This window comes from Opisthocomus hoazin, chromosome 12 (genome assembly GCF_030867145.1).
Source record: "Opisthocomus hoazin isolate bOpiHoa1 chromosome 12, bOpiHoa1.hap1, whole genome shotgun sequence".
NCBI lineage: Eukaryota > Metazoa > Chordata > Aves > Opisthocomiformes > Opisthocomidae > Opisthocomus > Opisthocomus hoazin.
In genome coordinates this window covers 21842936-21856324 of record NC_134425.1, presented here as the reverse complement: position 1 = coordinate 21856324, position 13389 = coordinate 21842936, and the positions used below count along the sequence as shown (strand labels likewise).

General features: G+C 39.5%; 1 long non-coding RNA gene across 3 annotated transcripts in view; it reads left to right on the top strand.

Moving 5' to 3' along the window:
* The first annotated feature begins 1118 nt into the window (after positions 1-1118).
* Positions 1119-13389, top strand: part of LOC142362858 (uncharacterized) — a 96715-nt gene continuing 84444 nt past the window's right edge. Inside the window, exon 1 of one of the 3 annotated variants that reach the window (XR_012765330.1) lies at positions 1119-1440. This is a non-coding gene — a long non-coding RNA (uncharacterized LOC142362858). Of the gene's footprint in view, positions 1474-1558; positions 1796-13389 lie in introns of those variants that run through there. The other 2 variants (XR_012765331.1, XR_012765332.1) reach the window with 2 other exon arrangements.

The window sequence follows — 13389 nt, the reverse complement described above, 5'->3', positions numbered from 1 at the left end:
TCTACTGAGATTTACATTTATTTATTTATGCATCTAAAAAAAAAAATCACCTTATCATCAGGACAGTAACATACCATGTGTGTATACAGTAATGAGAATACAAGAACCATACCTAGGTAATCTCAGCAATTCAAGCAGAAGCTGGGCTCAGGGAAAATGAAGGTGCTTGGAGGTACAGGATATTGGCTTAGACAACTGTGTTGTCAGTCTGCATGCAGGACTGCCACATGGGCTGGGAGCAGGAGGCTGACACGACTGGAGCAACTACTGGAAGGGCCTGAATGACTGAGAAACTGGAAAGTAACTTGTTGCAGATGGTCCTACTGCAGCAAACTGCTGGGGAAGAGGAGGGAGACCAGTGACAAAGCTGTGGCCTCACCTCCTTACAGCCACATGTCATCACAGGCATAGCGTAGGCCCAAGTGCTGCCCCATCAGGGAAGGCAGGGGCTCAGGTGGGTGAAAAGCCCAGCTGTGACTTCTGTCCCATGCTCAGAGGCAGGCACCCTTTGGCAGCCCTGCTAAAACTAGTTCAGATTTATTCAGGAGGCTCCAATCCATTTTTCTGCTACGTCAGTTTTCAGCTTTTGACTTTTCCATCCCTAACTGTCCCAACATGCAATCAAATACTTCATTTGCACATATTCCCTATTCAATTAAAAAAGCAAACAGCCCCCTATGTACATAATTGGTCATTTCTGTGTTCAGCTAGCTGACTGACATCAGGCGCACACCAGGACAGCGCTCGTACACACACAAATCCTGTAAGGTATTTCTTTCAGGCTGCTCTTTCCAAAGTCATTGCAATTGCTTCAGCTGGGCAAGCAGAAACACCAGCCATCATGGCATGGTAGACAGCAAGCTCCAAACACGCCCTAACTCCTGTTCACCTTGTCAAACAACAGAAGACCCAAACACAAGCAAGGAGAATAAAAAACCCACCAGACTAACTGCTATACTTATTTTTAAAGAAATGAAATGGTAAGACAGGATCCTCACAAGAAAGGACCAACCAATGGATAGTGGTATGTCCCTCCCTCCCCAGCAACCAGGGCCACGCCCGAGATGGGCGGGAAACGTCAGGAGCTGCCGCGTCTCGTGCTGGCCGTGCTCCATTTTGGGAAACGGGGCTTCGGCGAGCCCGAGGGAAGTACCTGAGAGGGCGAAGTTCCTCCGGTTGGCGCCGTGCCGTGCCGTGCCGTGCCGTGCCGTGCCGTGCCGTGCCGTGCCGTGCCGTGCCGATGCTCCCAGCAGCTCTCTCGGAAAGCCACTTTGCCGGTCGCGGTGAAAGGGAAAGGCCGCCGCCCCTGCCGTGCCCGTCTGAGGTTTGCAGCCCTCCTCACGGCTGCCCTCGCCTGAGGGGAGAACCGGCCCTTCCGCTGGCTCCCGCCCGAGGACCTGCAGGGGGGCCGCGCTCCGTGCTCTCGCCGGGGGAGAGGAGGTGAGGGGGCCGTGCGGCTGTCCTCAGGCAGCGGTATGGAAAGCTCCTGCTTTCTTCTGGGTGTTCCTTTGTGTTGGCTGCCACGTGTTCGCTCTTTTTTGGGGGGTTGCAGTCTTTTTTTAGGCGCTGCTTTGGCAGAAGTTTGAGAGGACAACGTTCTTCACCTCCGCGACTGTGAGTCGAGGGAGCAGGCACAACCCTGCCGTGTGGGGCAGCCTTACTTCAGACTCCTTTTTTAGGAACTCCTGGTCTAGAAGAGGATGAGGAAACACTGAAGGTCTTCTGAGGAGGAATTCCTTTTTCTCCCCACTCAGCTGATGAGGCACCCTGAGGAGAGGGGAGGCAAAGGATGGAGGTGGGTGCTGAGCAGGTGAAGTAGGGGACAGTTACAAGCAATGCCGGTGCACAGGCTGAGGGGCTGCCTGTGTTCAGGGAGGAGGAGGAAGAAAGCACAGGGTTGCAAGGCCCCGCATGACCTTTCTTGGGAGTCTAGGGATGGAGGGACCTGTGATACAGATATGGTGGGGAAAGTAGAAATTTCAAAAGATAAAATATATGCATATGGTTTATATAGAGAGAAATAAGTAGAACAAAGGAACATTAATGATTTGTGACAGATACTGTAATTCTGCAAAAAGACTTTGTGTTTGCCACTTTGCAGACTTCAGGAGTGCACTTAGCATGTTTCATTTAAAGTCTATAACCATTAACCAAAAGAGTGTTTGAGTTATTTAACTCAAATGTCAATTTCAGTGATGTTCTTCACCAGCATAACTTTTTTCAAAATCAGTTATCCTGCCTTCAGACTCTGTTACCAGACTGTAATAGCCAAAGCTCTTTGTGAATGCCTACAACAGATTTTACTAAACCAAAAATGTCTATATAGTTCTTCAGTATGAGCTGCCATGTAGATAAGTTTCATTATTGTGGCAGATAGAATAACGTGGAGATTGTACAACTGCAAAACGGTAGAAGAGAGCAAACTGGAAACAATTACATCAGATTGTTTGGAACTGTATTAAAAACATAGCAAGGGTGACTAATATGTTATAGTTTTGGATCAAGAATGGGCTAGCTTGATCTTTTTTAATAGTTTTAATGATTTGTAAGAGTCTGTAATTTAAACCACTTAAATTTACTTGAGCATGTTATCATTCAACAGCAGAGAAATTATGCTAATAGGATTATTGTTATATTAAAAAATGTGATAATTTGAGGCTTCTAAGAATACAGATGTACAGCTTAAATGTTGCATTCTCATTAGTCATGCAGTAGAATATGATATAAAGTAGGTATTTTGTCATTATTAGAAACAAGATGGCCTGAGTGAACAATAGATTGCACATCTTTTCGTTAGGGGCGGGAACATACTTGTCAGCAAAACAAAGTGGCTCACAGGAAAACATTAGTGAATAAAATTAATGAGAGAAAGCTGTTGCTGACAGCAGGAAAAGAGGGGGAAAACATGACTCTCAGCTATATTGTTATTTGCCCTAATAAAAACACATAATGCTACCTCCTATATAAAAAAGTCTGATTTTAATGGGTTACCTCCACTAGTGCAGAAATAATGTAAGCAAACTCTTTGTCATCTCATAGATGAATTAATTGAGTTCCAACTCCGAAAAATAATGTGATTGTGTTGGAAAGAATAAGAAAGAAACTGCAACTATTAGGTCTATAGTGGAAAAGATCCTGGATATTTGCTGCAGAAACCAGTCACTCGAAATGGCATGGCTACATTTGTTTACCGATACATGGAAAATAGCTTATTCTTTCAGGGGTCGTTTAAAAAAAGTCTTTTGCTTTGTGGGGAATATTTTAGTATTAAGAAATGAGCCACAAAGTCATGTGCATTTTGTATTCATCAGTATTCTAGCAGAACCTTTCATAAATCTGTTTTGATTTATAAGCAATAGAACAGTTTGAGAAATGTGTATGCACTAAATATTTTCTCAGAATTGTAACCAAGCTAAACAGATTTTGTGTCAGTTCTGTTCCAGGCTGCTGATACTTAGTGTTTATCCTTCAATAAGCAATCTATTTTAATGAACTCTGACTGTGTGAATATTAGCATTGTTCTTCAAGAATAAGTTGAAGGGTGTGCTTGTGTAGCTCCTACATCATCCTATCCTCATCTGTCCTGTCACTGGACAAGTATGCCTGATAATTAGGGTATCCACAGAGCTGACTTGGAGTGTCAGGTTTTAACACTTTGAAGTGTTACTTTTAACACTGAATAACTGTGTTATCTTTGAGGAAATAAGTAAAGGAAGAGAAGATACAAGTATGCTTTATTCATGGATGAGTTTTCCATTTAATTTTCATTAATAACTTGGTACTCTTTCCTGGATAAAACTTTTTTCCTCATGATGGAATTTCATATGCACAAATGCCATTTGGAATACTTGATAACTGGAAAAGGATGCTATAATTAATGTTTCGTATTCTAATTTAGCCATGGATAAGTTTTTAATTGTTCTACAAAATGACACATTGAGAAAATACGTAATAAAATTAAAAACTACAAAACTACTTTTGAACTTCTGAAAAAGTGGAAGCATACTTTTGTTTTGTATTTAAGACTAATTTTCTATATGTGCACAGTGAAAGCCTAGATAAATGTAACGTTTGTCATTCTGAAAGCAAATGAGTAACGGAGTACACTTTGAAAACACTTGGTGCATCTGCTGTGCTAAAGGAAAGATTTTTATTGTGTAAATACAGCTGTGTTAACCTGCATTTGTTGATGACTCGGAGGGTTGTCATCAGTGGCGCTGAGTCTAGTTGGAGGCCGGTAACTAGTGGTGTCTCCCAGGGGTCAGTACTGGGCCCAGTCTTGTTTAACTTCTTCTCAACGACCTGGATGAAGAGTTAGAATGTACCCTCAGCAAGTTTGCTGATGACACAAAACTGGGAGGAGTGGTAGATACACCAGCAGGCTGTGCTGCCATTCAGCATGACCTGGACAGGCTGGAAAGTTGGACAGAGAGGAACCTGATGAGGTTCAACAAGGGCAAGTGCAGGGTCCTGCACCTGGGGAGGAACAACCCCATTCATCAGTACAGGCTTGGGGTGGACCTGCTGGAGAGCAGCTGTGTGGAGAGGGACCTGGGTGTGCTGGGGGACAACAGGTTAACCATAAGCCAGCAGTGTGCCCTGGGTGCCAAGAAAGCCAATGGGATCCTGGGATGCATTAGGAGGAGTGTGGCCAGCAGGTCGAGGGAGGTTCTCCTTCCCCTCTGTGCTGCCCTAGTGAGGCCCCATCTGGAGTGCTGTGTCCAGTTCTGGGCTCCCTACTTCAAGAAAGATGAGGAGCTACTGGAGAGAGTCCAGCGGAGGGCTGGGAGTATGATGAGGGGACTGGAGCATCTCTCCTATGAGGAAAGGCTGAGGGAGCTGGGCTTGTTCAGCCTGGAGAAGAGAAGGCTGAGAGGGGACTAATAAATGTTTACAAATACCTGAAGGGTGGGTGTCAAGAGGATGGGGCCAAGCTCTTTTCAGTGATGCCCAGCAACAGGACAAGGGGCAATGGGCACAAACTGAAGCAGAGGAAGTTCTGTCTGAACATGAGGAAGAACTTCTTCCCTCTGAGGGTGACGGAGCCCTGGCCCAGGCTGCCCAGGGAGGTTGTGGAGTCTCCTTCTCTGGAGATATTCAAGCCCCGCCTGGACAAGGTCCTCTACAGCCTGCTGTAGGTAACCCTGCTTCGGCAGGGGGTTGGACTGGGTGACCCACAGAGGTCCCTTCCAACCCCGACCATTCTGTGATTCTGTGTGTGATTCTGTGACTCTTCATTTTGGTAGGATGCTGCTGGCCGTTAATCCTTGAGCTGCATTTTACTTCTGTTGCTTTTCCCTCAAGCAGAATTAGTGTGCTGGTGGACATTTGAGGGTATCACTTTTTGTAGAAATTGAGATTTGAATTTCCTTGGTTGAGAAGGCTGTTGAGATAAAACTGTTAGTATCCTATGTGAACTATATGATCTTCCAAAAACCTCCATTAGCTGTCAGCTTGCCTAGATGGAAAATAGTTTTGATGGGGAAATGATTGCTCGTGGTATTGCGTTGTTGTTTCTCTTGCTACTCCTGATTCTTAGAGTAAAAGCTGTGTCTCTGTTACTCATGAGATGTTTAAATAAGAAAAATGAGGAGAAACAGAAAACAAGAGATGAAATATGCTCTTCCGCCTTTGTTTTCATACCAGATCTCTTTTTAAATTGGCATTCCAAGACTATTCTCTTTTCCTTTGGCTGCTGTTTTAGATTAATTATCTAGCAGTTGTTACACAGACATAAATCAGTTCATCATAATACATTCAGCTCTTTCATGTATTTTAGCAAGCAAGTTGCTGTTCCTGGATAGTCTTGAAAGGAACAGAGTATATTTTTCAGGTTATTCTAGGAAGGATATTTTTATAATTTAGCTCAGTACAGTCATTCTTTCGTATTTGTTATCTGGGTGTCTTGAACTTGACATTTTCTCCAAACTTTGTCAGCAGTGTACTTAATGACCTTTAAGCTTTGTTGAAGGATTAGTCTAAACAGCTGTTAGCTGTTAGCCTCCATTTAGAATCATTCAGGTGCCAGAATTGATTATTTCACTTGTGAATATTGATAGCTTTCTCCTTGACAGTTGGGGTGGTAAGATCTCCTTTGCTGAAATAGTACAAATAAAATTCTTTGGCTGTCTCCCGGGTAAATATGTGAGAACTGTGCTCTAATCTAGAAATTCTTTGTGTTTTCTATACAATATGTTAAAATATACCACCCTTCACCTCCGAATTACTGAAATATCATTGTTGATTTGAACTGATTTTTATAATATTACAGCAGTTAAACTACACATTAACTCAAAATTGTGGCATTTACAGATAGCGTATGCTCCAGTTTATAGGATTGTTGTTATCCTTCAGGTTATGGAACCAGCTTGCACCTAGGACCTAATTTCAGGTTAATTTAATCAAAATGTTTTGTTGTTTCCTTGCTGTGTGGCTTATGTAACTTGTGAGTTTTCACTGAGGATTTTTTTACTTTGGTGTATGTTTCTAAAACTGAATAAATATTTGTATTTTAACTCTTCTAGAAGTAATGTTGCTGCTGGGGTGAATTAAAACAGTGCTTGGCATACCTTTTTATTATTGTTACTCTGTTCTGAAATGATTTTTCGAGTGGCTGCAGTTTTTGGTTGAATGCAAGTCCTGCTGTGTTGTCCTGTTTAATCCAGGAAATTTATGAGAAGTGAGAAAGAATAAAGATCTCTGCCATGACATTTGTACTGGTACCAGCACCCTTGTCTTGTGATCTGGCTGAAGTACGTCAGCATGTTCATCAAGAGTGACCCAGTGCTGTTGATATTGCTATTGAATTGAGCCTGTTTCAAAATCCTCAGAGGCAGTTTCCTTTCTGAAAAACATCCTATCTTACCACTAATGTTAATGTTTAAAGAAGAATTAATGAAAATTTAGTAACTTTGTATGTTATTTTGTATAGATAAGACTTAGAAATATTGTCTGCACGAGAAGGCTTATTTTGCTCATCTCTTGGCGAAGATGTTACTATTCACTGTATATGAGACACTATGACAGCACTTTAAAATAATGCAATATATTCAGTTTTCAAGTGGATTTCTGGTCCAAGTTCATTGCAGCCTGCTGTAGGTGACCCTGCTTCGGCAGGAGGGTTGGACTAGATGACCCACAGAGGTCCCTTCCAACCCCTACTATTCTGTGATTCTGTGATTCTGTGATACTGTATAGATCACGTAAACTATATAGCATTTAGGATGTGTGGTGATATCTGTTTAGAAAACTGTTTCAGACATAGCTGTGTTTTAGCTAAACCCACCCCCCCCCCCCCCACCCCCCCAGTTTCATGCATTCAACAGCTACAACAGACATGAAGAACTGTAAAACCAAGGCCTGGGCCTACAGTTTCTAGCCTCACCTGATTTTCACCCACTTTATTCTTCTCACTTTGATGCAAGCAATCCTGTCAAATAACTTCAATCCTGATCTATTTATTTTTTAACTCACTTCAATCATTATGATGGAACAATGCAAACAAATCAGAGAAACCTTTAGGGGAATTTGTCTTTTTTTTCCAAGTGTCAAAATGCTTTTTGTGCCTAAACATTTAATGGGTATTATGTAGACCTGAGGGTCTTCCTTTTTTTTGTTTTTCCCTTAAGTTTTTCATTTGTCCTTCAAATAAGCGTCTAACTAATATTTCACAAATAGATACAGTGGAATACTGCTTGCTTCAGTCTTCAATGGCTTTAAATATATTTGGAGAAATCTGAGTGTAATCAAGCTGCATGTAAAATGCCTGTTCTCCATGGAAAAAAAAGGAAGTACGATTGTAACCAGATTTCTTAAAATTGCTATAACTGATTAACAATGTTTATCTTGCAGAATTCTAAGGACACTGGACAGTACTCAACAGTGAGTGATGTACCCCATACTAGCTGTACCAGATAAAAAGGTGCAATAAATACATGAGATGCACAGTAGGCATGGAGTCATAGCTAACCTCTGTATGAAATCAGAATTTAAAACTCTTATTTGTGCAGATGGCTATTTTGGATACTGTAAATGGAAAAAAAATCACTGAAAAGCAAATCTTAGTGTCACATGAGCAACTACTGGTTGATATAATTGCAAGTACAGTTCAGAGAGGAAGGACTCCAAACTGAGATTGTTCTCAGTCTCTGTTGAATCCTGTGACACAGCTTGAGTATTCAAACAGTGGGTGATTTGACAAGCTCTGTAAACTGTAATATATAGGGTGGATAGAATGAATTGAAAGATTCAACCTTAATTATGAATTTTCTTGCTTTTGTGAATACAGTTTTTGTAGTTTAATGTGATCACTGCTACTCTTACATCTGTAACGATAACTGTATGGATTAGATAGAGGCGTAAGCAATGAGGAAAAGGACATTTACCTCAATTTATAATTGTCTCATTCAAGTTCTGTTTTTGAAGGCATTATTTCAGAACAGCTAGAAAGCTGAACAAAGAATGCGTCTGAGCTGAATTCATGTAGTGTGCAAGTTGATTACAATTAGAAAATTTTGTGGCTAGCATGCATTAGTTGGAACTTCTGCTGAGAACTATTTGATGTGAACAGTTTTTGTGAGTAATGGTATACTTGAATTCTGTTGAGCTGTTTACTTGGTGTATGAAGACTGGCATTCTTACTGTTTTAGCCATATTAAGCACTTATTTCTGAGAGGATAAACTGCTTTTAGTATGTTTGTTTTGTATTGGTTTTTGGGGAGTTGTTTTTGTTGTGGTTTGTTTTTTTATGGTGGAAGGTAGACCATCTAATAACTTCGTTGCAACTACTGTTTCATTTACAGCCTTTATTGTTGGAGAATTTGCACAAGGAGTTAATGGAATAGCATATTTAATGCCTAGCAGTAAAGCTGAAGTCTGAATTGTCAAAGATGAAGCGTTTAATGTCAGGGTGACTGCCAAAACAGGATTACTGAGAAGCTGGATGGTCTGGCTTGGTGTCCAAAACAAGTTTCTACAAACATAGGTATGGAATCTGAGGTATAATTTGTGCCTGACATAACTGCTGACAAAAGCTGCTTGCTCTCCACTTCTACCAAAAATAGGGTTGTGATGATGTGGATAATTACAGTGCTCTTATCTGTGGCGAATGAACATCATACAGATCAAGATGAGCTATTATAATGCGAGCAAGGCGCAAGAATTTGAATACCAGAAGCTATATTATTAATTATCTTGTGTTAATAGCATTGAAATATGTTCTTGGTTTTATTGATACAGAGGTATGTATGGTTTAGGTATTCCTACTATTACATGTGCAGTAATACTACTGCAGTAATAAAAGGGGGAGAAACAAATTGTAGATGGGACCCAATTGCTTCTATTTTTGCTTCATATTGATCATTGATAGTGATGCAAGTTCTGGGTAGCTCTTGTGATGCTGTGTAAGGCCGGATTAAGATGATGTTATGGTTACCATTTGATCTTCAATTAATTTTTAAAGATAATTTAAAATAATTTTTAGTATGCTATTAGAGGCAACTTGTGAGTCCAAGATAATGTTACCATTCTAGCCCAGCAAATAATCAAATTAAAATCTTGGCTATGTAAATTGTAGTAATACATAGTAGTATTCTAGCTCCTTATACTCAAAGTGTTAAGAGAATGTAGGATTCTGGTTCTTGCCTTAACTGTTATGCCTGAGCCTTAGCGTTTCCATGTTGTGGAGGAGACATAGAATTTATTATTTTCTATTATCTACATTCTCTCATCTCCATGACAGTGATATAGGGAGGATGACCAGGTATATGGAGAAAGAGGTCTAGTTTTCTAGAAGAAAGTACTTGCCTCCTAGAATGACTCTTTGCTGCTATGGTCAGCAAGGATACTTCAAAGAAGTCTAAGGCAATTTCAGATTGTACTGCCAAAGTGGTCTTGTGACAAATTTGTTTCTCATGGTATCTCTTCTAAACTCTACACGGGTTATCCCTGATCATGAAAATTATTCGGAACCTTGGAGCTTGTCAGCACAGATAATTTTGAGTGCCCTAAAGTAGCATATGAAGTGCAATGTCCTAGGTACTCTGCCAGCTATCTTTGCCACATACTTTCAGTCTGCAGCAAGGAATCTTGCTGGTAGGCATTCTTCGATGTGCTAGGAGAACGTATGTGGGTTTGGTACAAAGTGGCTTGTGTGCTGTCAAGGCATGCAGTAGTTCACAGCACTGACTGTTCCGTGTTAGACAAATCCTTAGTAAATAACAAGGGCATTATCAGTAAAAAGTCTTGACTTACTGAATTAACATATTTCAGAATTGACATTAACCTCACTAAAATGTTATATTTTACGGAAAAGACACTGTTCCTTAAAAAGAAAAAAAGAAGGGGGGGGGAAAGAAACGTAGGCCTTTTTGTGGTTTTAATAGTCATAATGTTTTTGTTTTCCATCCCATTAGATATGCTAATGTGGCTAGAAATGCAGTTGGAAAATAATTGCCCCAAATGGTATTGAACCCTGAAAATCAGAATCTGTATTTTAAATACAAACTGCATACAAAACAGGGTAAGAGAAGAAAGCAAACCCTACTTACAATACCTGCTCAATTGTAAATGTCAAAACATGACTGTGATTGCTTTAGATTAACGAATGTGTTTAGTTTATATTCATTACAGTAAAAACCAGTAAAGGTTAATCCAGTGACTGAGCATGCTATATGGGTTAGAGTCAATTTCCTTGTTCAGTCTTGTCATAGCTCTCTTACTTTGACTGGTTCCAAATGTGATTTTTTGGTCCGTTAGATATTCTAACTGCATTTTCTTGTGTAATATATACCTTTAGCCTACCACCTCTCATAATTACGATGGCACTGCTTTTTCATGGCCAGATATAGCATGGGACAAGAGAACTAAAAAAATGTATTTATTTTCTGAAATACAGATGTGTTAGAAACTGAACTGCCAGACTCTGCCTCACTGTCTTCTGCATTACCTATTTCAATGCAGCATTTGTTCACAATACACTACTGAGACAAACTCCTGTCTCTAAGTGCCAGGTCTTGTTTCTACTGAGATTGGCATGTGAATCTACCGTTGACCTTAGGTGACAATTTACTGGTTTTTAACCCACTATTTACAAGTAGATTAAAATGATGGAGATTTGAGAACCTGATGAGCATTCCGAACAGTGAAAACTAACTGTAGGCTAAGGATATTTTTAGAAATAATATGTAAGTTTTTGAGAAAAAACCACAGAATATCTTGAGTCATTCCAGGCTATGTCAAGATATCCTTTTAATCTGCATTGGAGTGAAATCAAATCAGAGGTTGCATCGAAACCAGATTTCAGAGAACAATGTGGATTGATTTCAGAGAACAATTTGGATTGATAGTCAAAATAAAAAATTTTAAGAAAAAGGTCTTGATCTTGAGGATGTGAAAAAATGGCAGCAGTGAGGAGGTAAGATTGGTATAGAATAACTAGACTATAGCTTGACACCTAATACGAGAGTGTAAAAATTGAAGAATGGCTGAGAAGCAATTTTTTCGAAGAAGATAATTTGACAGAACAATTGGGAAAAGCAGATCTGTTCAATGTTAATATACATAGGCCACTCTCAGTGCAAAATGCTCTGTACTTCTGAAACGGGTTTGTTGGAGGTGAATAAGCCTAGAGATTAAGTGCTGTTAAATTGCTTTATCTCTTTACTGATGCATTTTTGATTCTAGCCCAAGTTAAACAGTACTTCTGTTTGAATCATCAGTTTTTTGCGGAACTGAGTTGTCTTTTGACTATGTAGAACTTTCTTGTAATCACACTGTGAAGTAGCTGAACTGTAGCATATTGTGATGGAAACAAACTTAATGTTGGTTCTTTTTGTTGTTAAGACTTTGCTAGGCTTGCTGATAAAGACACTATGTTGTTCAGATCATGAAGCATCCTCAGGTTAGTAGAGTTTATATAAGAATAAACATGCAGATTGCTCTTAGCTGTACAGAAGGACATATTGACAATATAAGGAAGGATCACAGAGATAATATTGAAGCCTTAATAAACCTTGTGTAGAAAGGATGTGTCACAAATTTTGAAGTTCTTGTTTGGAGAAAGGTAAGGGGTTTCATTCCTGGTTTTGGGTCAACTTGTGTTTCTCGTGTCTATATAGGGCTGAACATCTGAGTGCATGCTAGTTAAAGGTGTTGACTTTTTTTTCTTAGCAAAATTCAGATCAGTAACAGTAAGATTTAAAGTTTGCAGTAATATTTGTTTAAAATAATACATTCTATAAATATTTGTGTAGATTTTTAGACTAGTTTTGTTGCTGTTTTCCCAGAGTATTTGTTACTTAATTTTTACTGTGTGCTTGGCTGTTCTTTTTTATTCTCTGTACAGATTGCCAAACTTGTCTAAATGCAAACAGTGCTAGAGAAATCATAGAAGCGGAATACTTCAAAGCAAAAAAGACTGAAGATATAAATCTTACAAATTTTTAGACTCTTAAAATGTTTTTCTGTTATCTGCTGAGACTTGCCATGTAGGTGGGCACTTTCCTTTGAAGTATTTGTGTTCCTTTCTGACTGAGAGAATTGATCCAGCTTTCTTAATTTTCTAGCTAACATAGTAGGAATTGATCAAAAGAAAACTGAATGCCAAGTGCTGTAGTTGCATGTGCGTAGGTAAGTAGGAATGGTTGAGCGGACTGTGCTTTGTACAATTAAATTCATTCAGTGAACAGAAAGTTTAGTTGTTCTTTCAGCTATACTCTGATTAAGGCATAAAAGCCTGTGGTTTTGTAAGTGTTCCAAAAATGTTTTTTTAAAAGATTATGGTGCAGCAAGCAGAGTTGAGCAGAAGGGCTGCTACACTGAGACAGTGTGTTCAAAGTGTATTTCTCCTCTGAGCCTCTGTATCTTTAGAGATATTAGGTATTTATTACTCGAGAATCTAAGTCTAAACTCAGCCTGTCATCAAGAGGCTATGACAATAAAATCAACTTTAAACAATGAAATTTTAGTTGGATCTTTCTCATTTTTTACTTTCCTGAAGTCCTCTGTACAATATACTTTCACATAAACAATACAGGCAAAAATGTAAGAGCAGAAAAGGTGCTTCCTCCAAATTACTGCTGCTTTGTAGCACTGAACAGAAATGAACTTTTGCAGTAGGAGCTTGAAGTGGAGGTTGGTAGTGCAAAAAGGAAAAAATGTCATTTATAGAAAGACCAGAAGCAATAGTGTTGGCCAAAAAGATAAGCATTTGGGTGCATGTGAGAGTGAGTCTGAAAATGTAGAAGAGAAGTTGGTAAGACTGGAAGACAAAGTAACAGAGAGAGAAAGAAAGCCTTTAGAGCTATTTAATGAGAAAATATTTGGAATAAAGACTATAATAGAAAAAAGTTAGTTGTATCAGTAGCTGCATTCTAAAAACATAAATTGAAC